The sequence below is a fragment of the Fundulus heteroclitus genome, chromosome 17 (genome assembly GCF_011125445.2).
Source record: "Fundulus heteroclitus isolate FHET01 chromosome 17, MU-UCD_Fhet_4.1, whole genome shotgun sequence".
NCBI classification, from domain to species: Eukaryota; Metazoa; Chordata; class Actinopteri; order Cyprinodontiformes; family Fundulidae; genus Fundulus; species Fundulus heteroclitus.
This window is the reverse complement of record NC_046377.1, coordinates 10267330-10293013: the sequence shown is the minus strand read 5'-3', so window position 1 is coordinate 10293013 and position 25684 is coordinate 10267330.

Sequence of the window (25684 nt, the reverse complement as noted above, 5' to 3'; positions counted from 1 at the left end):
TTACGATCGTTTTTAGAACAGAACTGTGAATAATTGTAAGATGAATAGACCTCACCTAATCTGATCTGTTTTATGTGGTGCTGGTAATTCAAATTAAACAACTTTTATGCAAATGGAGATTACCTTGTTAAAACATGATGATAACATCATGTAAAAAATAATGTTTTAAGAATAATGATAAAAAAATAAATGTTTTTGAAGAATTGATCATTCACATTTTTTTTGCCTTTTATTGAATTTGAAACATGCATTCTGACTCTATTGTTTAAATAATCACCTGTCTTGAAAGCTTCCAAAATATATCAGGGAGAGTCTATTTTCAAAATTCTCCCCTCCGGCGCTCGGGCACCGACATAAGTGCACCCTCCTACTTGATAGTGTGCGGCCTGCTACTTTAAAAAAGTTTGACTGCTCTGTGTCAATATATTTTTTTTAAATTAAAATCTATTGTTGAATAATATTATGGCATATATTGTTACATACTTTTAAGCTTCTGAATACTTTTTTTGTGACTGGGGTAGTTATATCTGAAAATCTACAAAACTTCATCTGTTCTTTAAATATTTCTAAAATTTGACAAATGTCATACATAAGGAGGACTTTCAACATATTTTTATTAAGCTATTACTTAAAAGATCTTTGGAATAAATAAAAATAGCAAACTTCTCAATTTTAGGTCTGAAAAGTACATGGACTCTTTGACCTTGATATAAGTGCTTGAAGGGAACAAACTAGTTTGTGTGTTTTGGTTGTTTCTTTGTTGGTGATTTTTAAAAGTTCTTCAATGACTCTAAAGGGACAGTAAAGTCACTTCTTCATACCCATTTTCAGATATAATCACTAAAATATAACTGACATGTATCATTACTTATACCTATTGTTTGTATGTACAAAATGTATACTTTCCCTGGATTGTCTGAAATAAATTATTTATTCATTCATTCAAAGTTAAGAAAAAGTTTTTAAAAGTAAAACATTCCGCCGGCGAGAAAATGGTGTCTATTTAGATCTAATTTGACTATGCCTCTGCTGTAACTACTATCTTGTTATTTATTAATTTCATGACGTCTTTGATTTGAATGTGTAAACTGAGGTTACAGCACTCTGAAAAAGAATATTAGACCTCTCCGTACTGAAAGGAAGGAGCATTCTGCACCTGGAACACCAGCAAGTAAGACCTGAAATTACTGTATTAAATAGTTAATGCAAAGTTCTCATCAGTTAAGCTGTTTTCTACTCGTATGTACTTCATGAGGATAGGAGTAGAGATTTTGTTTTTTTAAACTGTGTTTTTGTTTTACTCTTTGGTCTTTAGATTTTTTTCAACACGATTTTTTGACATGCATACATTGACAGTTTTGTTCATGTTGCTGTGTTCAGGTAAACATTTTATTTCTTTGTCTTGTAATTTAAAATAAATTTGTGGATATTTTGGCACACGCAATGTTATGTTACAGGATTAGTGTATTTAAATACTAGTTTTTGTTTCCTCAGTTCTTTGGAGGGATCCTATTTTTTTAGTTTAGTTTAGTTCTTTTAAAGAACTTTTCATCATTTAGTAAAATGTGCCATAAGCAAGGGGTAGGAAGTTTTCAACTTTGCAATCTATTATAGTATGAGGAATGTTTATTTTACATAAGTGATAATTGAAGGGTTTATGTAAACAGTCTGATAATAACTTATTGTCTTTTTACAGGAATTTGGCAGTTTTCATTAGCTGCAAACCGTCTACGAAAGTTTTCTTTTTTACAGGGCAGAAAAAGCTGGACCAAAGCACTGGAAACATGTGAAAGCGAAGGGGGATCATTATTGAGTCTGTATGATGAAGAGGATGCCAATATGACAATTCATTTGATTTCCTCTAGAGGAGATCCAGACTTTGTCAGCATTTGGCTTGGTCTGAAATGGAATCCTAGTTATGTTCCCATTTGGTCAAATGGAGAAAAAGTAATATTTAATGAGTCAACAGTAGATTTAAAAAAAGGAGAGCAACTGTGTGAAGCTATTGGAAATGGGACATGGAAGAGTTTGAAATGTTCAGAAGAAAAAGCTTTTATGTGTCAAAATGGTAAGTTTCAGCAGGCCATATTTTTCTTAATATAATAAGCAAAATTGGCAGGAACACAAAGTTGGCTAAATAAGTTAGTTGTTTGGGGGAGAGATACGTGGTTTTAGTTCGATATAAATACTACTTTAATACTAATCTAAAACCATGATTAGACTTTGGCCAAATACGCAAAGAATATCTTAAAAATTAATCATCTTTTTAATCAATTGTAAACAGCAATATTAAGTTTTATTCAAACACAATTCAACATTTTGAAGTGAAAGTCTTCACAGTTCATTAAATCTGAATTGTTTATTTTTCTTCTTTCCAGGAAACTACAGCCTTGTAGAGACTGAAAAAAACTGGTGCCAGGCAATGCAACACTGCAGAACACATTTCAGGGATTTAGCGAGTATCAATGACACACAGCAAAATGAAGAGCTGAAAAACAAAAGTCACGGGAAAAGTTTTTGGATCGGGCTCCGGCATGATGACTTCGAGTGGGCAGACAAAAGTTGTTCAACATATAGAGCTGTGGATGAACATGTTTCTGGCGACTGTTCCAGTATTTCTAAGGCCAATATACCTATATTGAGTTTACATAACTGTGATAATACACACCGTGTAATTTGCTTTAAAGGTTAGTAGTAAACCACACAAATCTGTCAAACAGCATTAAGCTGCATTAGAAATGTCAACATTTTGTTTTGCATTGTTTTAAAAGTTCTTTCATGCCTTTTATGAAGATATGTAAAATTTCAAGTTGTCATTAGCATGAAAAACTACACAATCAACCCCTCTTTGACCAGAGTTGACATAGGTTTACCATTAATTAGAACATTCAGAAACAATAAACTTAAATATACCATGAAATAATTTGGATTTTTAATAAAATCCACACCTGATCAACCCCAAACAGTAAAACTGTATCACCCACCTGGCAGACAATGTCAGGACAAGTTATGGGAGAGGTCAATGTAAACCCCGCATCACACAAACATCAAAGTTGATTTAGCACAAAGCAATTGTGGTGGTGGATGAGTTTTTCCTCTTTATAAATCTAACCTGTTTTACTTAATTTTCAGGCCATGTGAGGATCAGATTAATCAATGAGGCCAAAACTTGGGAGAAGGCCCTTGACTACTGTACAACCAAACATTCACGGTTGCTATGGATTGAGCATCAGGAGGATCAGGAAGCAGTCGAACAGTGGTTAAATGTAACTTCTGCTAATTCTACAGAGCATTTGTGGATCGGTCTGAGGCAGAGTTCTGTTTTTGGATTCTGGATTTGGAGTGACCGGATAGTAAACTACAAAAACTGGAAAAATGGCCAACAGCCTGAGATGCCTTTGTCCAAACAGTGTGGTGTGATCAATACTACAAATTACACATGGAGTGATGAAGAATGTGGGACACAGCTCCCTTTCCTTTGTGAGGAGGATATTATATACATGCAGAACTAATTACAACGTGAGAGAGAGGATATATGAATATTAAAGACAAATTTTCATTCAATCTCACCACTGTCTTGTTATATAAGAAATTGATGCTAAAAACAATTTTAAAATCTTAAGTGTATTATATATGCAATATTTCACCCAAATCAGTTCAGTATATGTGAAATGTTTTAGCCATTTTCTGTTGTATAGTCTTTGACAAGAAGTTTTCAACTTTGATATTTCAAGAGATCTTCTGTTGACTTTTTATCTCCATTCAGGTGCAAATGTTGGTGGTGATTAAACATTGGGATTTTCTAAAACAGATTCTTATAATGGAGATTTATATTTATATATATATATATATATATATATATATATATATATATATATATATATATATATATATATATATATATATATATATATATATATACACAGTTATTGTTGAATAGAAATTGTGATTTTTTTTTTTTTTTACACGCCATATATACGTGGGTTCTATTTCTGTTATAATAAATCAGTGTTTGCCAAAAAATCTCTATTTTCTGTGTACAGTTTGTGCAACAAGTGCTTTCATACACTTCTAGAAATGTTTCAAATTGTGAACCACCCATTAATAAGCATTACAATAAAGCACTTTTGTGAGTTTTCCAACATTACTGTCTCACTCAATTTCCACTCAACCTTTGGAGAGAGTTGTGAAATTTCCTAAAATTACTTTTATTCCTCATGTGCCACAGTGAAGAATGTATCTTAAACCCTGTTGATTCATATTCCCCTCACACCAGAGAACATATTGGAAGCACTTTGTTACAATCTGGTGCTCTGAGGTTTGTCCAAGAAAATCAAAAGTTATTATTTGATAATGTAGCATATATGCTTTATGAAAATGACAATCTTTAAAGAATGTACAACCCGTTTTAAAGCAAAAACCCATATGTTTCAGAACAGGTTTTAAAATTTAAGTTGAAAAAAATTTAATATTGACTGCGAAGATGAACTTGTGTTTTGAGAAAAGATTGTAACTCAGGCTCTGTTTCAGAAAGAATGTGCCGATCTACCTTGAGTAGAAAGTAGCTACTCTGAGTAGTTTTACCTCACTCGGCCATGCTCAACATTTTCGGTTTAAGAACAGGGGATTTCAATCAGGTAACTGAACTCTAAGTCCCATCAACCCTGAGTTGAGTGTGAAAGGAACCCTCATCAATGGAACGCAGATAACATGACTCAGCATGGCAACGGCAGGAAATAAGAAGCCTGGAGGTGCACATTTACCACAAGTGGAATTAGAAATCTTTAATGACGGCATATGGAGAACATGAAACCATGACTAACAAAATGATACAATGCTGTTGCTGCAGGAAAAAAAAAGTTAACAGCAGAGCAATGCTGAAAAAGTTATGCATGAATATGAGTTTTATTTGATGGAAAATTAAAGCTGTATTCTCATACTACACTCATTAAGCACCCAAAAATGTAGAAGGGGGGCGGGCACATTGATTGTGTCTAGGTACAACCCGACATGTATTAAAAGGACGTGGCAGCAAATCAATATGAAGTATGAAACTACAGTTTAATCAGAAAAGGTTAAGTTATAAGTTTTTGTTTAACCTTAACCAACTACACCATTAATTGGCTATAGTCAACATTTGTAATTGATGGTTTGAGTTAACAGGTATGTACATTCATTGACACTGATTTTCTTGAAGGTTTATAATTTGTGCCAACCTCACTTTATATTAATCATATAGGCTATATTTAAGTTTTAAGTTGAAGTAAAGGTGGCGTTATTTAAGTGAAGAAATGTGCCGTAGCCCTAACAGTGTTTGGGGGGGGGAGATGTATGAATGAAAACTAAATTATATAAATGAGCTGGAAGTCTCAAAATCTGATGCAGAATAAATTGCTTTCATTCTGTGTAGTTATTTTATTAATATTGTGGGTCTCAGGGTATGGAACAACTTTAAACTCCACTATAGCTGAGTGCAACAGTAACATTCCTGACAGCGTGACATACAGGTGCCTCTGAAATTATTTCTGCATCCACTACATTATTAAAAAGCTGCCGTTGGCATAAAAACGAAGGGCAGCGCAGAGAATTTGTTCAGAGGTCAGAGCGTCCCCTCGTTATAGGAGCGATGTGTAGGCTGAGAATATTGAGCTAAATCGACAACTGTAAAAAAAAGGTAACGCTTGAAAACCTATTAATCCAGAAATGATCAGACATGTAATCGTGGTCTGATCAACCTCATCCAACAGAGATTACTGTGGGTTATTTGTGCTCAAGCATACATGCTTTTCCAGTAAAGGACACGCCTTTTCTGACACGTCCTTGTGCAGATCTCAGCTTAGAAGTAGGAAAAACTCAGGGTTAGCCCAAACAACACTGCTTAGTAGCAAGGTTGTTTCAGAGTAATTTTACTCAGGGAAAGCTTCAGAGATTTCTAAAATGGAAAAGCCAGGGTATGCCGGAATTTGCCCCAGAAATTACTCTGAATAACCCAGCTTTCTGAAACGGGGCCCTAATGCTTTCTCTTGAGTCATTTTGATGTGTTGCAGTAGATACTTCTATTTACAAAGCACAAGAGAAAATACTGTAATTTCACAGTGGGTTAAACAAGATTTCATTCAAATAGTGAAACAGGTGTGTAGTTCTTGCTAAGAAAATGAAATGGCTTACTTATTAAATCCCTTAGTGAGACTGTAGGTAATTATTTACGAAAGCGGAGTTTAAATCATTTGCATATTATCTGCCCGCATACAAAAGTTTTCTTCCATAGCTGAAACATTAACCTGCTGGTACCAGTCTAGGTCCTAAAGTTTGAATAACAAATGCAGTTTTCCTTACAACACTGGCTCTGATGACGGATTTCCTACATTTTTATTATGGTGCGATAAACTGAATATTTATTTTGTATCTAATAAAAAATAAATATTATGGATGACAATATAACTCCAAAAATGTATTTATGCCAAAGTTAACATGGTTATAATTACTGATATTAAGTCAGTTATGTCTTTTCTCATCTAACAGTACTCTGTTGTATTATTCTATCATAATATTTTACATCCAAGTTCATTTAAGGACGATGATTTAGGTTAACTATTGACAAAGTCCATTTCTGCTTTTCATACTTCTCCTTGAGCTCTTATCTAGTATTTGGTTATGTCAATAATGCAAATACCTTCCAGGAATTGCAATGTGTTACCAAAGAAAAAAACCTGGTAATATAGTGAAGGATATTTTATTATTATTTGGACTCTGTTTCCAATTACTCTTTTTGATTAATAGTTTACGCAAAATCTGTTTTAATGCATCCTGACACTAAACTGATATCGGATAAAGACACTGTTATGGATGCATAATTTTGTAAATATTGAGCCTCTGGATTTACCATAAAGAAAACTGTCGCAATCATTGAATAAGAAACTAGAAACTTTCTTCCTTTATTCCTTTTATTCCTCCATCCTTTGTTAAAATAAAAATGTAGCCAAGCCTGGGATGGATGGAACATTTCCATCAAGAACAGGAAAACTTAGATTGTTTGTTTTTTAAACTATAATGCATTATATATATTAAATGTGACTCAATTATCCAGCAGTTTACTCTGGCTAAAACTCCATATAAAATGCTCTAGCAAAGCTGTAAAAAAAATAATTAAAAAGCACCTCCTTGGAAAATTGGAAGTTTTAATATTTCACATACAGGTAGGTTTTAAAACATTAGCATAGTAACTGGAGTTTCTAAATGGTAGTACAAAAGGATTTTGAAAAAGAAATTTCCATTCGCATATCTTGGTTGGTTAAAGAATGTGGTGCGAGTTTCATTGTTAGTTAGGAAATGAATTTTTTATTTTGACAAATGAAACATTAACAAACTGCTCCTATAAGGTCTATTTCTGATTAGGAAAGAGATTTCTCATTAGGGGCTGCACAGTGGAGAAGTTGGTAGCACTGTTGCTTTGGAACAAAAAGTTTGTAGGTTCAAACCCGGCCTGGGGTCTTTCTGCATGAAGTTTGCATGTGTGGATTCTCGCCTGGTACTTCACCTTCTTCCCACAGTCCAAAACCATGACTGTTAGGTTATTTCTCCAAATTGCCCTTAGGTTTGTGTGTGTGTGTGTGTGTGTGTGTGTGTCTATTTTCCCCGTGATCAACAGGCGACCTGTCCAGGGTGTATCCTGCCTCTCGCTTACTGACTGATGTTGGCGGGCACGCAGATGAGCAGGTACAGACAATGGATGGATAAGTGGCTTACACTTATAAGTGGCTATAGAAGATGGATGGTTTCTCATTAGTCCTTATTTCAAAATCCAATACAAAATCTTGCATTTAGGGCTTAAACGTAGCCACAGTTGAACTGAAAAACCTTTTATAGGTTTACATTAGCCAGAGAAAGCTTGGTCACAGATAAAATCCCATGGTTTGTCAATCTTGGTTTTGAGAATGACGTACACTCGGGTTCACATTCATCTCCTGCATGGAAAACTCATACTGCATTTTGTACTGAGTAATATGAGCCTAAATATTGTCAGTAGTATGTTTAAAATAACTATACTGAGTCTTCGGAATTCTACGAATCTTGTACAATGCAAGTTAGATGAAGTGTTGTGGAGTGCATTAAAAATTTCACATTTGGCGATCTTTAACCAGAGCTTTCTCTCCATTAACTGCTCTCCTCATTGTTGTCCGCCATGGGTGTCGTTTTTCTTCTCGTTTCTGCATAGCAGGACGCAGAATAGTGGCGTTTGTCGAGTATCGGTGACGTACAGGTCGGATGAATGCGACCCGGCCGTACAGAGGTCGCATTTGAAAAGATGAGATACGTATCGGAATTAGGACCACATATCCAAGTGGCCTGGGTCGCATTTAAAATAATCTGATCTGTGTTGTTCTGACGGTCATGAAAAGAGCAGATCCAAGTCGCATATGGGCAAAAAAATAGGAATTGGGTCACTTCAGGCTGCAGCATGAACGTAGCCTTAGATATGGAGTCTGAAATTTGACTATGACTCTGCTGAATTTACCATGTTGTCGTTAATTAATTTCATGACGTCTTTGTTTTGAATGAGTAAACTCTGTGAGCTTACAGTACTCTGAAACAGAATATTAGACTTCTCCGCACTGAATGGAAGGACCATTCTGCACCCGGAACATCAGCAAGTAAGACCTGATACTCTTACTATCAAATAATCAGGCAAGTTTCTAATCAGTAAGGCTGTTTTTGTCTTAAATCCATTATGTGGACTGATATCTAGCCATATGAAGGAGTTGAGTTTTAAAAAAACATACTGTATATATTAATTTTTTTTTTGTCTAGAGATTTTTTTTGAACGGGATTCTCAGCATGCATACATTGAAAGTTTTGTGCCTCATGCTGTGTTCAGGTAATCATTCTTTTCTTTCTCTTATTGTAGTTTAAAAGAGATCATCCATAGGTGTTTCAGCACAAAAATGTTGTTACAAAATATGCGTATTTAAAATGTTAAGTTTTGTTTTCTCAGTCCTTGGGAGTAATCCCACGTTTACCAGCAGTGATTTTATTGGCGTTCCTTTTTAAAAACTGCTCATCATTTAGTAAAATGTGCCATAAGCAAGATGTAGGCAAGTTTACAACTTTGTAATTTATTATAGTACAAGGAATGTATATTTTACATTACATCCAAAGTTATAGTTGAGAGTTCCTGTAAACAGTCTTTCTTAAAGATAACAACTTATTGTCTTTTTACAGGAATTTTGCAGTTTTCCTTAGCTGCAAACCGTCTACGAAAGTTTTCATTTTTACAGAACAAAAATAGCTGGACCAAAGCACTGGAAACATGTGAAAGCGAAGGGGGATCAATATTAAGTCTGTATGATGAAGAGGATGCCAATATGACAATTCATTTAATTTCCTCTAGAGGAGATCCAGACATTGTCCGGGTTTGGCTTGGTCTCAAATGGAATCCTAGTTATGTTCCCATTTGGTCAAATGGAGAAAAAGTTATATTTAATGAGTCAACAGTAGATTTAAAAAAAGGAGAGCAACTGTGTGAAGCAATTGAAAATGGGACATGGAAGAGTTTTAAATGTGCAGAAGAAAAAGCTTTTATGTGTCAAAATGGTAAGTTTCAGCAGGCGAAATATATTTTTTATATAAAAAGGAAATTTGACAGGATTACTAAGCCAAAATAAGTTAGTTTGGGGGGAGAGATACATAGTTTTAGTATAATATAAATACTACTTTAATACTAGTCTAAAAGCATCATTAGGCTTTGGCCAAATATGCAAAATATCTTAAAAATTAAATGTCTGTTTTTTAGTTATCGTAAAATGCCATATTAAGTTTCATTTAAACACATTTCTACATTTTGAAGTAAAAATCTTCAGTTAATTAAATCTGAATTGTTTATTTTTCTTCTTTCCAGGAAACAAATACAGCCTAGTAGAAACTGAGAAAAACTGGTGCCAGGCAATGCAACACTGCAGAACACATTTCAGGGATTTAGCGAGTATCAATGACACACAGCAAAATGAAGAGCTGAAAAACAAAAGTCACGGAAAAAGTTTTTGGATCGGGCTCCGGCATGATGACTTCGAGTGGGCAGACAAAAGTTGTTCAACATATAGAGCTGTGGATGAACATGTTTCTGACGACTGTTTCACTATATATATAAATCGTCAACCTTCATTGTATACAAATGACTGTGATAATGCAAATTATGTAATTTGCTTTAAAGGTTAGTAGTAAACCACACAAATCTACTGTCAAAGAGCATTAAGCTGCATTAGAAATGTCAACATTTTGTTTTGCATTGTTTTAAAAGTTCTTTCATGCCTCTATTTAAGAAGATAGAATGAGAAGTAAATTTCAAATGTGTAGTTTTTCATCCTGATGACAAATCAACCCATCTTTGACCAGAGTTGACAACTGTTTACCTTTAATTAGAACATTCAGATCCAATAAACTGAAGTATACCATGAAATTATTTGGATTTTTAATAAAATCCACACCTGTTCAACCCCAAACAGTAAAACTGCATCACCCACCTGACAGACCATGTCAGCACAATTTATAAGAGAGGTCAATGTAAATCCTGCATCAAACAAACATTAAACTTTAACATAAAGCAATTTTATGTGGATCAGCTTTTCCCTTTTAGTAAATCTAACCTGTTTTACTTAATTTTCAGGCCATGTGAGGATCAGATTAATCAATGAGCCCAAAACTTGGGAGGAGGCCCTTGACTACTGTACAACCAAACATTCACGATTGCTATGGATTGAGCATCAGGAGGATCAGGAAGCAGTCGAACAGTGGTTAAATGTCTTTTCTGCTAATTCTACAGAGCATTTCTGGATCGGTCTGAGGCAGAGTTCTGTCTTTGGATTCTGGATGTGGAGTGACCGGATAGTAAACTTTGAAAACTGTCAAAATAGCCAACAGCCTGCAAAGCCTTCATACGATCAGTGTGGTGTGATCAATGCTAAAAATTACACATGGAGTGGTGAAGAATGTTGGAGACGGCTCCCTTTCCTTTGTGAGGAGAATATTATATACATGCATAAGTAGGTAAAGCGTGAGAGGACACAGATTTTAAAACACAATTTTCTGTTTGTGTAATCTCACTACTGAATGTCATGTATTATATAAGGAAACTATGCTAACAATCATTTAGCTGTATTACATATGTAATATTAAACCTGAATCATTTAGTGTATGTGAAATGTTTTATTTTTCTGTTTAGTTTTTGACAAGGCAAGTTGTCAAGGTTTCTTTAAAATATTTTCTGTTGTCATTTCACCCCTGTTCAAATGCAAATATTGTTAGTGATTAAAAATTGGGATTTTTAGTACGGATTAATATGGAGATTTGTTTCAAAGTTTACTAGACATTTGGTTATTGTTAGACGCAATAATAGAGATGCACACTTTGCACATGCCTACAAAAGCTGGATGTGCTTATTAAGCACATGAATAAAGCACATTTGGGAGTTTTCCTATATTACTGTTTCAACTCTTTTTCTATTGAACCTATGCAGATTGTTAAAACCTCTTCCAGTCTTAATGCAGCCCCGATGATTACATGGGCAGAAACCCATACAATTCATATGAGTTGGACAATATCAGTATGGAAATCAAAAAGTGCACCAATTAAAAAACTAAATTTTTATATATATATATATATATATATATATATATATATATATATATATATATATATATACACAGACCAAAAGTTTGGACACACCTTCTCATTCAAAGAGTTTTCTTTATTTCCATGAATATGAAAATTGTAGATTCACACTGAAGGCATCAAAACTGTTAATTAACACATGTGGAATTATATACTTAACAAAAAAGTGTGAAACAACTGCAAATATGTCTTATATTCTAGGTTCTTCAAAGTAGCCACCTTTTGCTTTGATTACTGCTTCGCACACTCTTGGCATTCTCTTGATGAGCTTCAAGAGGTAGTCACCTGAAATTGTCTTCCAACAGTCTTGAAGGAGTTCCCAGAGATGCTTAGCACTTGTTGGCCCTTTTGCCTTTACTCTGCGGTCCAGCTCACCCCAAACCATCTCGATTGGGTTCAGGTCCGGTCATTGTGGAGGCCAGGTCATCTGTCGCAGCACCCTAACACTCTCCTTAGTCAAATAGCCCTTACACAGCCTGGAGGTGTGTTTGGGGTCATTGTCCTGTTGAAAAATAAATAATGGTCCAACTAAACGCAAACCAAATGGATAGCATGCCACTGCAAGATGCTGTGGTAGCCATGCTGGTTCAGTATCCCTTCAATTTTGAATAAATCCCCAACAGTGTCACCAGCAAAACACCCCCACACCATCACACCTCCTCCTCCAAGCTTCACGGTGGGAACCAGGCATGTAGAGTCCATCCGTTCACCTTTTCTGCGTCGCACAAAGACACGATGGTTGGAACCAAAGATCTCAAATTTGGACTCATCAGACCAAAACACAGATTTCCACTGGTCTAATGTCCATTCCTTGCCCAAGCAAGTCTCATCTGCTTGTTGCCTGTCCTTAGTAGTGGTTTCCTAGCAGCTGGTTTACCATGAAGGCCTGATTCACACAGTCTCCTTTTAACAGTTGTTCTAGAGATGTGTCTGCTGCTAGAACTCTGTGTGCCATTGACCTGGTCTCTAATCTGAGCTGCTGTTAACTTGCCATTTCTGAGGCTAGTGACTCGGAGGAACTTATCCTCTGCAGCAGAGGTGACTCTTGGTCTTCTTTTCCTGGGGCGGTCCTCATGTGAGCTAGTTTCTTTGTATTTTAAAAAATATACGTATCCAATTTAAAACAAATTATTACACTCACCAATGTAAAACAAGTATTTGTTTATTTTTGGGACATGTGTCACAGTTAACTTATGCGACAGGAAAATCCTGTAGAAACTGTTCTAAACAGGAAATTTTTTTAAAAGGTCTAACGTTTAGATAAGATGGGGAGGGGGTGTACAGTAATGATTATTTCTTGAAAAGGTTATTTCTTTTCTAGATAAAAAATCTGAAATGTGTGGGCCCATCTTAGATTTTCTTGCTCTAGACCCAGGCAGGTCTGTCACTTGTTTTCTCATGTAAACAGTAACTGTGCTAGACGGTAGAGGGTTAGGACTCAAATCATGTGACTTAGAATCCAGTCATGCTAAAGTCACAAGTAATAAAATAAAATACTTGAGATTTGACTCATCCTTTCCCAGTGTGGTTGGTTTAAGATATAAAGTTTTTTTGACTAAATGTGTATTACGCAGGATTTAATTCCTGATGGGCTTTGATGGAACCCTGCCAGACGTGGGATCCATCCAGTTGTGCACGCCTTGGCATTATACAATATTTCCTCACCCTGCCTCTCTTGCTTCGTTTACCTCCTTTTCCTCTGCTTGGTGAGGATGTGATGTCCCAGCACAATCAAAGAGCTGTGTGGAAAGCTGGAAAAAGACAAAACAAAAACAAAAAGCTGTGCCCAAAAGATTCCTGGACTACTATGCAGCACAACTCTGCAAATCTTGAGACACTTTCAATAAAATTATAGCGACAGAAGTGGGCGCCTCTGGACCAGTTCTTCATTGTGAACCTGGAGATGGTACCATCAGTGCTGTCAGCATTTGTGTCAACATTAGTATCCCATCCCATAGCTGCAATAAAAGTTTACACTTTGCACTGGGGGATGGTTCCAGCACAAAATCCTTCAAGATAGAAAGCACCTCATTATATCTTCCCTGAAATAATATATAATTAATAGATAAAATAAAACCCCAAAAATGTTTGAACACCCCCACGAAACCCCAGATCTATCACAAGACAGATTAAGCATAAATGATTAATTTGTAATATGTAAAAAAAAAAGAAGTGGGATGAATACAATTGCAGAGAGGCAAAAATAATCTGACTTCATTAGAATTTAAGAAAAAACAAGTCTAAAATAATGAAAATACAAAAATCTGGTATTTGTCTTAAACAGGTTGTTTTCTTTGCTGCTGGCCAATTTAATAATGGAGCCTGGAAAGTTGCAGGTTCTCACTAAAATATAAACCAAAAACAATAGTGGCTGTTAAATCAGATGGGAAGCACAACAATTTGCTAACCATACATTACCAAGGGTATACATGGTAACATTACCAGTATAGCCCTTTTCAAATTGAAGAATTTCCTTGATTTCCTTGATTGTGCACTGCCAGTCTCTGTGCTCTGAGTCAGAACCAAAACAAAGTTGGCACATTCAAGCTGGCAGTTATCCGCACTATGATCATGTCTAATAAAATCAACTTGATCACAAAATCCACTTTTACAGAGTCATAAATTAGTATTTAGTTTAGTGATCTGATGTGACTCATGATATATTTTAAAATCAAGTGTACACATTGCTGTAGGTAAACCTCGGGGGGGCTTTTGTTTTTTTTAGATGGTTTATAATTGTGGATCAGTTTACTCGTTGTTTTTGTTTATTGGCTGCTATATTTTTCAGTTTACTGCATCAATAGGGGATTTAATGAAATCCAGTTCTCTTCTGTTAATAAATATTCAAATTAAAAGATTTAGAAAAACAAGTACAAATTTGGTCAAATGATGTATTTAAAGAAGCTATGCGTCAATACATTTTTGTCAGGTTAAGAAAAAAAATTTTTATGCTATGCATTATGAGTTAAAATATGTAACCTATAACAATTGACCAATTGCGCAATGAAGCAAGTATAGGCTTTTTTTTTAAGTAGGAATAGGCAAGGAACTCTACAATTTATTTTATTTTTTTGCCAATGGCAAAACAAGCTGCGGCAACTTTGCTAAGCAGCAGCTCCCCCAGCATGTGCACAACAGATATTTAAACAGAGCAGCATACAAGTGTTTATCAATCACACAAGAAAATATCATTTACCTGAGACATAGCCATTTATGTCAAAGGAAATTTAAAAGTTCATAAATGAAACCTTGTTTCCTCTGGAGGATTGTACACGAGGTTGAGGTGCGTGTTTAGTCTCCTGTAGGTCGACTGGGAGAAGACCAGGGGGGAGAAGAAGGTCTCTCATAGGGAAAAAACAATTCTTTGGGGGTGGGGCTTACAGTTCCAACAAAACTGTTCTCCTCACTCATCGCTTGAATTTGTGCAGGATCAGTGATGGATTCTTTAATTCCCAAAATTAAAAGTTAGAAGTTGCATGACTTGACTTTGGAGTTGACATTCACATTTCACTTGGGACTTGACTCCAGACTTTGTTGGAAAAACCTGAGACTTTGCGGAACAATGACTTGGTCCCACTTCTACTAAATAGAATACTATCTTGTATTAAAAAAAACTATAATGTACATGTTGATTAATCAAAGATACTTTTCATTAAAAAAAAACTTTAAAGATGATGAAATATTTTAATCTTCTGTCTTTGGTGTTCAGTCACTGATTTTTGTTGTAAATTAGCTCATTACTGTCTAATGTTATGGAAATATATAATCAGTTTTGTGTTAATCATGCATTTTTCTTAAAGCAGTAAGAGTTACCCCAGTTTTAAATAATATGGTTAAACTGTGCGGGCTGGAGTGCAAAGAGGACGGAGTCTCCAGGGTCACTAACAGGCAATAAATTAATTGAACTGTCTTGTAGGATACCAGGCAAAGTTGGAGTCACATAGGGCCATAGTGAATGAAACAGGAAGAACTAGAGGTCGTCTTATCACTTACCAACCTGCTAATAAACCTAATAGCTAATCTTGCTAAAGTTTCATTTTTAAATCTTCTAAGATTCATTAATATAAATATTTTTTTATATTTTTGGTGTCATATGTTTGAAATTTTATCTGCTAAGGTTATCTGAAGAATTGTAATCTTTTTTTGTTGGATTTAATTTTAGTTATAATCCAAAGCCACCCTTGAGATAATCTTTAAAAAGCTGATGTAACCGATAACTTACTATAAAACCCCATCCACATGACACACTGCCACACTTTTGCACAGAAACCTGCAAAAAAAACACCAGGTATGCGCACACAACTCATTTGAAGTAAACACTACCATGACAGGGAATCAGACACAAATGTTTACACACTCTCAACGTGATCTTTATGTGGGCTGGCAGAGGACGCGCCATGTAGAGCGGGCTTGTTAGAAAGGAAGAGTCCAAAGATGCTACTAAAAGTCACCCTAAAGGCAATATTTCCTTTAGCATGAATGAAACCCAAGGCAGCACCGTGATTATTTGTCAGTGAGGTGCATGCGGGTTAGAGAGAGGTAAAGCTACAATGTCTTTATTTAAGAAAAGACTTGGCTCGCATGTACATGTGGAAACACAAAGCTGACATTTAGTAAAGTATCAACTCTGGGACCCGCCTTCAAAAATGATGGTTTAGTATCCTAAAGCGCTGGATCTGTGTGGATGTACAGCCTAAAAAAGAAAATACCTTTGCGGATACATCTAATCTTTTCTCTGTGTGGACTGGGCCTAATCAGTTGTTTTACAGGTCGGTTTGAGGTAGTTAAGGTAAAATTGCTACAAAACGTCCAATTCTTTCACTGTGCTAACCTGTTAAGCTTGACCATTGGTTATGTTTTTTTTTCCCCCAAGACACCTGACATCTGTGGAAAAACAAAGGGAATTATTTGAGAACTTACAATTCTGCATTTTTTGCCTTGACATGTTTTTAAGATACCTGAAGATGCTGTGGAAGTGAGCCTTGCCCGGTGAGACTGCAAACATCTGTTAAAGAGGTGTGACCTACGATGGAAATTTCCTTAGATCACTGACCAGGGATCAATCCATTTATCCAGGTAAGAACACACACACACACACACACACATTTTTGCTCCCTTGATTTATGATTACGCTATTGGCTACACCAGCCTTTTAAAAGCTGCTTTTTATTGTTTTACAATGCATAGCTGAAATACTACTTGTCTGTTTTTACATTCCCATCAACACCATATCTAACCTCCTCATGGGAATGTTTTTACACCATGAGAAGTCATATTTTGAGGCTTTGTCATGTCTACATGCTTTAATACAGCAAAAAGCTTTGGATAACTTTAAAACTCCAATGCCATAAGCTCTACAATGATTTGGCCACACCCACCAATGTTCTGCCTGAATATCTTTTAGGGGCTAGGTTAAAGTCCGTAATATTCAGTTTGTTGCAGTGGAAAATATACGTGGGAATCAGAGCCAAACGTGATTTCGGCATAAAATCGTCTTTTGGCACGCTGCCACAGTCAAACATTCTGAGAAAAAGTCTCTATTGGAGGACACATGGTCTATTGGAGACCATGTTACATCAAGTTATTGTACCGAAGTGAAACATTAGACTTCCTGTTCTTAGGGGCAGGGCTTAGTTCGGTATTAGATGTGAATAAATCACAAAAGGGTTGTTCTGTATGTGACTTTGTTTGTGGGAGCTATAATAACGCTCATTGTAGTGGAGAACAGTAAAACTGAGGTTTTTGAACCCCCAAACTCATGTGAAAAATCACCAAATTGAAACCAACCGATACAAACTCCAGGGTTTGCAAAGGCTAGAAACAGCTAAAAAGGGGTCAAGATTGCAAAAGAGTTTTGTATACCAAATTCTATACTTTCCAGATAGAACAAGTTAAATAAGGAGGATACTGATGAAAATTTCTTTGGGGTTCTGTGGAGCTGTTTCTTTTGCAACTTTTGCAAAATCAGTAAAATACTTACGTTCCATGCATCACTGAAGGGTGTGGAAAATTTGAGCAGTTTTTGTGTATGTTTAGGCCTCCATAAAGACAACTCGTTTGATGGGGAAATAATGAACATTTGAATTCCATTAGGCCTTCGCAGTGCTTTAACTGCTTAGGCCTAATGAATATTGAAGGAAATCTGCTACTGTAAAAGCTTGATCAGTAAAGTACACAAAAATGGTAGTTGGTATTGTTTGACTATTGTTTGATTCCTTGACCACTAAGCATTATTTGGAAGGAAACTTGACTCAAATTTATCTTAATGCATTCATTTCAATGCGTTTGTGTTACAGAAAAATAAGAGTTCATGATAGTGTTGTGTGAACATGCAAGTAGGTGTGAAGTGCTTAGAGTTATGATTCAGATTAAAACAGTCCATTTTTAATTATGTTGACTATTTATGCACACATACGCAGAAGAACTACTAGTGGAAAATGTCTGTTTTTAAGTAGTCCGTCTGCAACATGGTGACATAATATATCAACATTTCCACCCTCTTTAAAATTCAAATAGGGAAAAAGGAAGACTTTCTCAACTTTCCTTTTCAGGTTTATTCATGATAAATTCGTGACTTGCAGTTGTACAGATTGACGACAAACGAAGAAATGCAATGGACGAAGAAATGCAATGGACTGGGAGAGCCAGAGAAAGGGAGTGTAAGAGCAGCATATGGAGGGAGGGGGAAGTTAGAAGAGCAGCAAAGCCTGTCAAACTATTAATGTCATGGTGTGAGCCTGAGGCTCCCGGTGACACCGGAGATGAGTGGACGTGTTTAGCATAGCGCACCAAATGCTTGCACAGGCATAAACACCCACCAGAGAACTCCGCAGCTACTAGCCGTCCTGTGACATTCTCTAATCACCGGTTTGAACTCTCGCTATTAAATACTCCCAGACTCGTCAAAGCCTTTATTATCTGCAGAGTCTGGCAGAGATATTGTTGTAGAGAGCAGAGGGTGGCAGTCGGTTTGACTTTTGGCATTGCTGCCTGCATACGTTAATAGCTTTCCTGTGATCACGTTCCATAAGAACTGATAAATCAATAATAATGAAACACATTTTGCCGTCAGAACTTGATTTGGAAGAATGGCTTAGCTTCAGTAAAGGTGAAGCATTTACTCAACTCTGCGAATCGTAGAGTGGTTAAAGAAAAGCCACCTGTTTAGAAATGTATTGGCCTTCCTTTCGGCTACCTGCTTAGACTCCATTAAAGGGTGAAGGTGGGCGGTGGTATCACCAAGGTTAGGGTCCTCAGGATCAGACATTTCACTCCTGCACAATCTACAAATGCCTAACTGGAATTAGATGTGAAAAATTTAAAGGCCAAATTAATACCTTTAATAGACCCATTGCTGAGCTCCTCAAGCCCTTCTCTGAACCATGATTTGATTTTTATGTTTTTGTTTTATGACACAGTGCACACGAACACATCAACACTATGGTAGATTGTAGTGTAAAAATAACACTCACATGAATTGCTGGACACAAGATCCATCTCTGACAAATCAATCAAATCATAAGAAAAGCTATTATTATTTTCAACTGCAAGCAGTGAGTGGATTCTCGCGTTCACGTAAAGTTTATTAGTTGGCCACCGGAGACTTGTGTGTCCACTCCCCTCGCTCGGTCGTTGCAGCTTATGTATAATTAGTATTCTAGTCCGAAACCTTACAACCTTTCGCGAAGCTCCTGTCACTAATGGCTGATTTCACTATATCTGCATCAGTGATTGAAACACATCCAGTGCAAAGATCACTAATTTAGAGTGAAAATTGCCCATCAGAGCGGCCTTAAGGGTCATTTAAGTTTAGTTGGTACAGAGATATACTTGTGGTTCTTTTTTCGCTTATATTTGTGTGTATGTATTCAAAAGTGCTGTTCTCTTTATACGCTTTTGGCCCAAATGTCTTTTTTTTTTTTTTTTGGATTTTTTTCCTGTGCTACATTTTTAATACCTTTTTTTTAATTAAAGGTATAAAATACAGATTTTTCTCAAACTGTATCTTACGAGATTGTTTCTTGTTACAAAGATTCTACATGTTGCTTCGTGAATACAAATCAACTCAAGGGATTTTTGTTTCAAGAAGCAGCAAATTTGTGTTTACTAGATTCAAGATGTATTCATTTCCCACTTTGCTGAAACCTTTCTTTAGCACACCCTTTGGCTGATGTAGGGTAGTGTATAAAGGAATTAAAAAATAAATTAGCTTTAGTTCAGAAATAGTCCCCAAAATCAAATTTTAGCAACAATAGCAATATTTTCATCCATGACCTAATTTCTTTCATACAAATTTGTTTTCATAATGCTGTTTCAAGCTATTGAGTTTTATGGGAAATGCATTAATGTAGTTTTATACAAGCCTTGAGCTCACATTTGACTCTTTAAAGTACAAAGAAGTCTGCAATCTGGACTGAGTCCTGGCCCTGTTGTTGCAAACAAACCCCCATCATTACCCTTACACCCTCATGCTTATCAGCTGTTCTGAGCTGTTTGTGCTGACCTAAAGTGCTGTTCCCTAATGCAATTTTTACTGCACGTTTTATAACAAATTGTACTGCATATATATTCTTCTTATAAATTTTACAAACAATGACTAACACAGTGAAAGTATGAACATCAGGGTTTCCCGCAGCGCTATCTTGGCGAGGCGGCCGCCTCGCCAAGATAGCGCTACTGCCTCGCCAACATTAAAAAAAAAAATTAATAAAAAAAATATATAAATAAATAAATAAATAAATAATAATAATAATAATAATAATAATAATAATAATAATAATAATAATAATAATAATAATAATAATAAAACCTCGATATGCTTGCAAGTTTATTTGACGTTAACACGCAGTTCTTTGTTGTTGCTTTCGCGCGTGCATATAGTGAATGGCAGGGCAAAAACACATGGAGTTCTCGCCGTAAAGCAAGACCGACTCTCGCGGTCTTGCACGAGACTTCTGAGCCTGTGGGTGCGGGCCAAGGGCTCTTGCAATGGCGTACCGTGCACGTGACGTCACCATCTCAAGAGCAACGCCCCTTGTGGCTTTGGTAGGGCAAACAGGTAGAGAGCGCCCGTAGCCACCAGCCATTACACGCGCAACAGAAACCGCGATATGACCGACTTCATAGCCATTAAACTTTCGCAAGACGATGTCCCAGGCGCACGGTTTACTGGTCGAACTGTTGAAGAACACACCAACCTTCAGCTCAAACGATGGCTTGAGTGTCGAGGGCTTAAAAAGACCGGAAAACGGGCCGAATTGATCGAACGGTAAGTCGTTGTTTTTTTTCCTTGCTCGGCGTTCATGGCGTCGTTGGCCGTTTTTTTTCTGTTTGTAATCACCGTCCAGGAATTGATGTTGCCAATAGGTAGCTACAAAACAACTGTCTACATCTCAGCTGCCATGATAGCCTATATGCTACCATAGTAGCAGGCGCTTGGTTGACAAAGGTAAATGGTATTCAAAAAACTCTTACCTGTTCACTACTTGATGTCGCTGGAATTGGGTCAGGATGTTCTTCGGTTGAGCCCTTTCCTCCAACAAAATGCTTGCTACATATGTACGTGAATTTGGTAACTTTTTCCGGGTTGAACTGTTGTGTAGGCCGACCGCACCGGTGTACCCAGCGCACACATTTCTCCTTGGCAGTCTTGAAGAAAACATCCTTCATATGCGGCCGATCAGCGTACCTCGAGTCGCTGTTGCACGTTCCATGTTTAAAAACCATGGTCTTAGACTTGGAAAAAGCAGTCGTTTTACGAGTAAAGCAAGGGTAACGCACAGCTCTTTTACAGCGAAACAGCGTAGGACGGAGCAAGCTTGCCCTACCACGTGTCACGTGATATGACGTCTCGTGACGTCACGTTCTAAAAATAGCTCACTCGCGGTACGCCATTGCAAGTACTGTATTTCCCCCACAGACCACCAGGGCGGCCGAGAAAACCTTTGTTCGACCTGAATTGACTCATTTAATCATCCAAAACGGTATGGAGCCCATTAATTAACTGAAAAATGTTGCATAGTATGCCTTTAAGACTTGTTTTGAATTGAAGTTCAATATAAACATGGAAAAATGTATGTTTGTATTTCTTACCGCTGCTAAAACAGATTTGCAATTACCCCAAAAAAGTTTTGACAACTTCTCTTATGTTCAGAAAAACCCTGATATTTAAACAAAGGCCACCAGGTATTGCTGGTTTTTGGATATAACAATGTACAAGGGTACCCTTTTTGAAGACTGTCTTAACATGAATGGTCAACTCCCAATAGCAATCAATCAGCTAATGCTAAGTAGGATGACTTTTAGCTGGATCTTTGCTATCATCAGAGAGGTCTGAATTTTGCTTTATTTTTTTCAATCTAACTTTACAGATGTTTCAGACTATTAGCATTGTAGAGGGAGAGTGCAATTTCTACAAACATTCATGATAAGGCCCTTAAAATAAATATTTTGCACTCTGATTTTCATATACCTTTTTAAAGAAAATATGTGCTTAGAGTATATTTTATAATATTGCTCATTAAAAACACAGAATGCTAGATGTATGGTGCATTGTGGGATTATTCTGTAAAAGGTTGTCCATGAACTCATTTAAATAGCAGTTGTCAAATTTGTTAGTGATTTAACTTACAGCTGTAAAAAATGTTTGCAAATATAAAAAAAAAAAATTAAAACTGCGATATAGATGAATGTCATCAACTTGCCCCTGTTAAAGACCTCATGTTGCATCAAAGAACATTTGATCAAAACTATCATTGTCATAATTAATCCAAGTACAAAAATCTATCATTGTATGTTCTTTCAGAATTGTTTAAATGTACTGAACAAGGGTTTTGAAGTAATCTATTGGCAGGGTTTTATTTAAAGGTCATCTAAATGATAGCACAGTATCAACAGGGTCCTTTGTAGCAATTAGAGGTTAGGTTTATTAACACAAATCTTGAAAGTAAGACAGATATTCAAACTGTGCAACAGCAGACACTGTTAAGAAATCTTTATGCAATTACACATATTCAGCAGAACTCTCTGCTGTTATACTGACTAAAGAACCCTTCACGTACCATCTCCTCCAATGCCCCTCTCATTACAGAGCCTACACAAAATAGACTGCAAACCTTTTATATGCCATCTGAATGACCTCACATTTTGCCTCCTAATTCTTACTCCAGTATTCTCCTAGTATTTTAGTATATTGTTCCCTGTACCTTTTGTTGGCCTCATGACTGCACACCCTTCAAATGAGTGGAGCAGTGGATTGTAACACAATGATCTGCATAGAGACTTCAGAAATGAGCAGTAGATTGGCCTTACAGTAAAATTTTCTATGGGGTAAAATCCCAATCAACATTACAATGAAATAGTGGGGGACTGCTTGGAAGCAAGACTTGGTATGGGATTTTAAGGGGCATGCCTGTGCCCTTTGTCAGTAACAGGTCTGTCAGCTGGATTTTCCCTGCCATTTGACTGTGTCTGATAGAGATTCCGATGCTCAAGATGCTAAAAAATAAATTGAGGGGCGGCTCAATTGTAACAAACATGTTGACTGCAATATCTAATAAAAACACTGAACCTGCTTGTTCTCCGAATACTGTGCAGATGTTTCTCAAGTGTTTTTCTTAAGGCACAAGATGGTGACTTTTCTCTCTTAATACTGCCGATAGGGTGTATTTTCCTATGAATTCTAACACATCTACTAAGGGACTTTAACACATCTACTAAGGGACTTTAGACACAAAGTTCTAGTGCCTTTGTCCATCTTGCTTAAATGCCCTAATGCAGCCTTTTTAACATTTATACCCTGTCTCACCGTTTTCTAATGTCCTCAGCTCAATATCATCCACATCTTGCATGTGTTTCCACATACTATAAATACCATTTATTCTTTAACAAGACTCCACAAACACCAGCAAACCCTATAAAATTCACAAAATCCACTTACCTCTTCTTGGCTTTTGATCTGACCCCATTGCCAATATGGGAGACCTTTGAATAAAGAACTGGAGAGGTACTGACTTTGTTTCTTGACCATTCAAGATGTCATTTCAAATTCTCATTCTGTAGACATCATGTTAATGACCAACAAAAAATTGTTACTAAACATTATAACTGACAGTGTACAAAATAGTTTATTTATGCTCTTGAAAGTGTATCACAATGTAAAAGCAAAATAATCCAACAAAGTGAATGTACCTTGAATCTATTAGTTGCCAAGAAGTCACTTTTTCAAGTTGCTTGTTGAGATGAAACATGTCTTAAAGCTAGAGTCAGGGATTTTTCTGGAAGTTTCCCCAGTCCTTTTATAAATAACTGCACATGTGCAACACCATCTTACGTTGCTCTTCCACTCTTCAGGGGGTTTGAGTGAAAATAATCACCAAAATCCACTCTGGTCTTATTTCTTTCTACTGAGGCCTTCCTCTTCTTCTCATAAACATTACCATGGTTCACTTTTTGCAACTCTCAGCCATGTTCAAACTATACAGTGGTAGCAGTGGAGCTACTATGAATGGCTAACCACTTACCTAGCCGCTAAGCTAAATGAATACATAAACACTAGAAGTGGGCATGTGCAGACAGCAAGCGGAAACTTGGAAGGGAAGAGCAAGGAGACTGGTGTTATGTGAGCACGTCAGAATGATTGGCATGTGGGATAACAATAGATAGGGCGATTCTCCCACAACTTGAGGGAGAGAGTATACAATCCGATCAGGTAGTGACACAGTTTACGGTAATGCTCCAAATATCCATTGGGCTGAACAGGTTCGTCGCTCCCCAAATTCGTACTTACACATTTTAACACGTTTGAGCCCATTGCACCACATACAATTGGTCAGTAAGCACAGCAGTAATCATATATAAGGTACACCAGATTCTAAGAAATTTAAGTGCGCCTTATAGCCCGAAAAATTGGGGCTGGTGGTTTCTCCCAGTGTCTCCAGAATCTTCCTTGCCTCATTCCCTAAGCTATGTGCCTCTCAAATGCATTAACATTGATGTACAGGTAAAGCAAAGGTTGCACTACCATGTTCTCCCTTCATGCAAGCACAGTGTGCGATCTCACGACCCAAGAAACTTAGTATTGTAACTGTTCAGTTAGGTTGGAGGGTGTGGATGCTGAGGTGGCAGAATGAGTCCCGTCAGTGTCCAGCTTCCCAGCTGCTTAGTGGAAACCATCGCTCTGGATCCCCTGAAGTTTCGTGGCAATGACAAAGTGCCCCTGCAATGCCCACACTTGCCAGGAGCCAGCAGTAGGCTGTATAAGAGAAATCTATGACCCAACCCTATCCTGGTTGCTGAAACCTCTTGCTCCCCAGGCAGCAGCTACATGCCAACCAAGAACAGTGCCATCCCCACACCCACAACATCCAGGCGGCAAGCAAACCCACTAATTAATATATCTAAGAATTGGAAAACCATTCATTTTAAATCCATTTATTTATTTTCTTTTACAAGCAGACATCATTTCCATAGAAACATAATGAAAATATTTTAAATGTATTTAAACTCTGTTCATTGTTTTAGTGCTTAGGTGTTGCTGTCTTTGCAATGCTTAGAACAGCCAGAAGTACCTGGGTTTTATTTACTGTCATGTTAACTTGTGTGATTTAAGGACAATGCCGCGGAAACTTTTATTCAAGCTTACTCTGATACTTCAACCTTGGGCTGCAACTCAGTAGATGAGCTAGTAGATAACTTTCAGTCTAAAGTCTCAGACATCATTAACTGCATTGCTCCAGTCAAAGTGAAGTTTTTTTTCGGGAAGAAAAAATCTCCTTGGAGAAATGCTCCAGCAGTTAGAGGTGAAAAAAGGGAATGTCGAAAAGCTGAACGCAGGTGGAGAAAGAATAGACTCCAAGTTCACTATGACATCTATAAAGAGAGACTTTACAGATATAACTTACAATTGAAAAATGCAAGAGAATCTTTCTTCTCTGAGATCATTAAGAAAAACATTAATAATGCTCGTGTCTTATTTTCCACAGTCGACAGGTTAACAAATCCTCCTGTGTCCGTGGCTTCA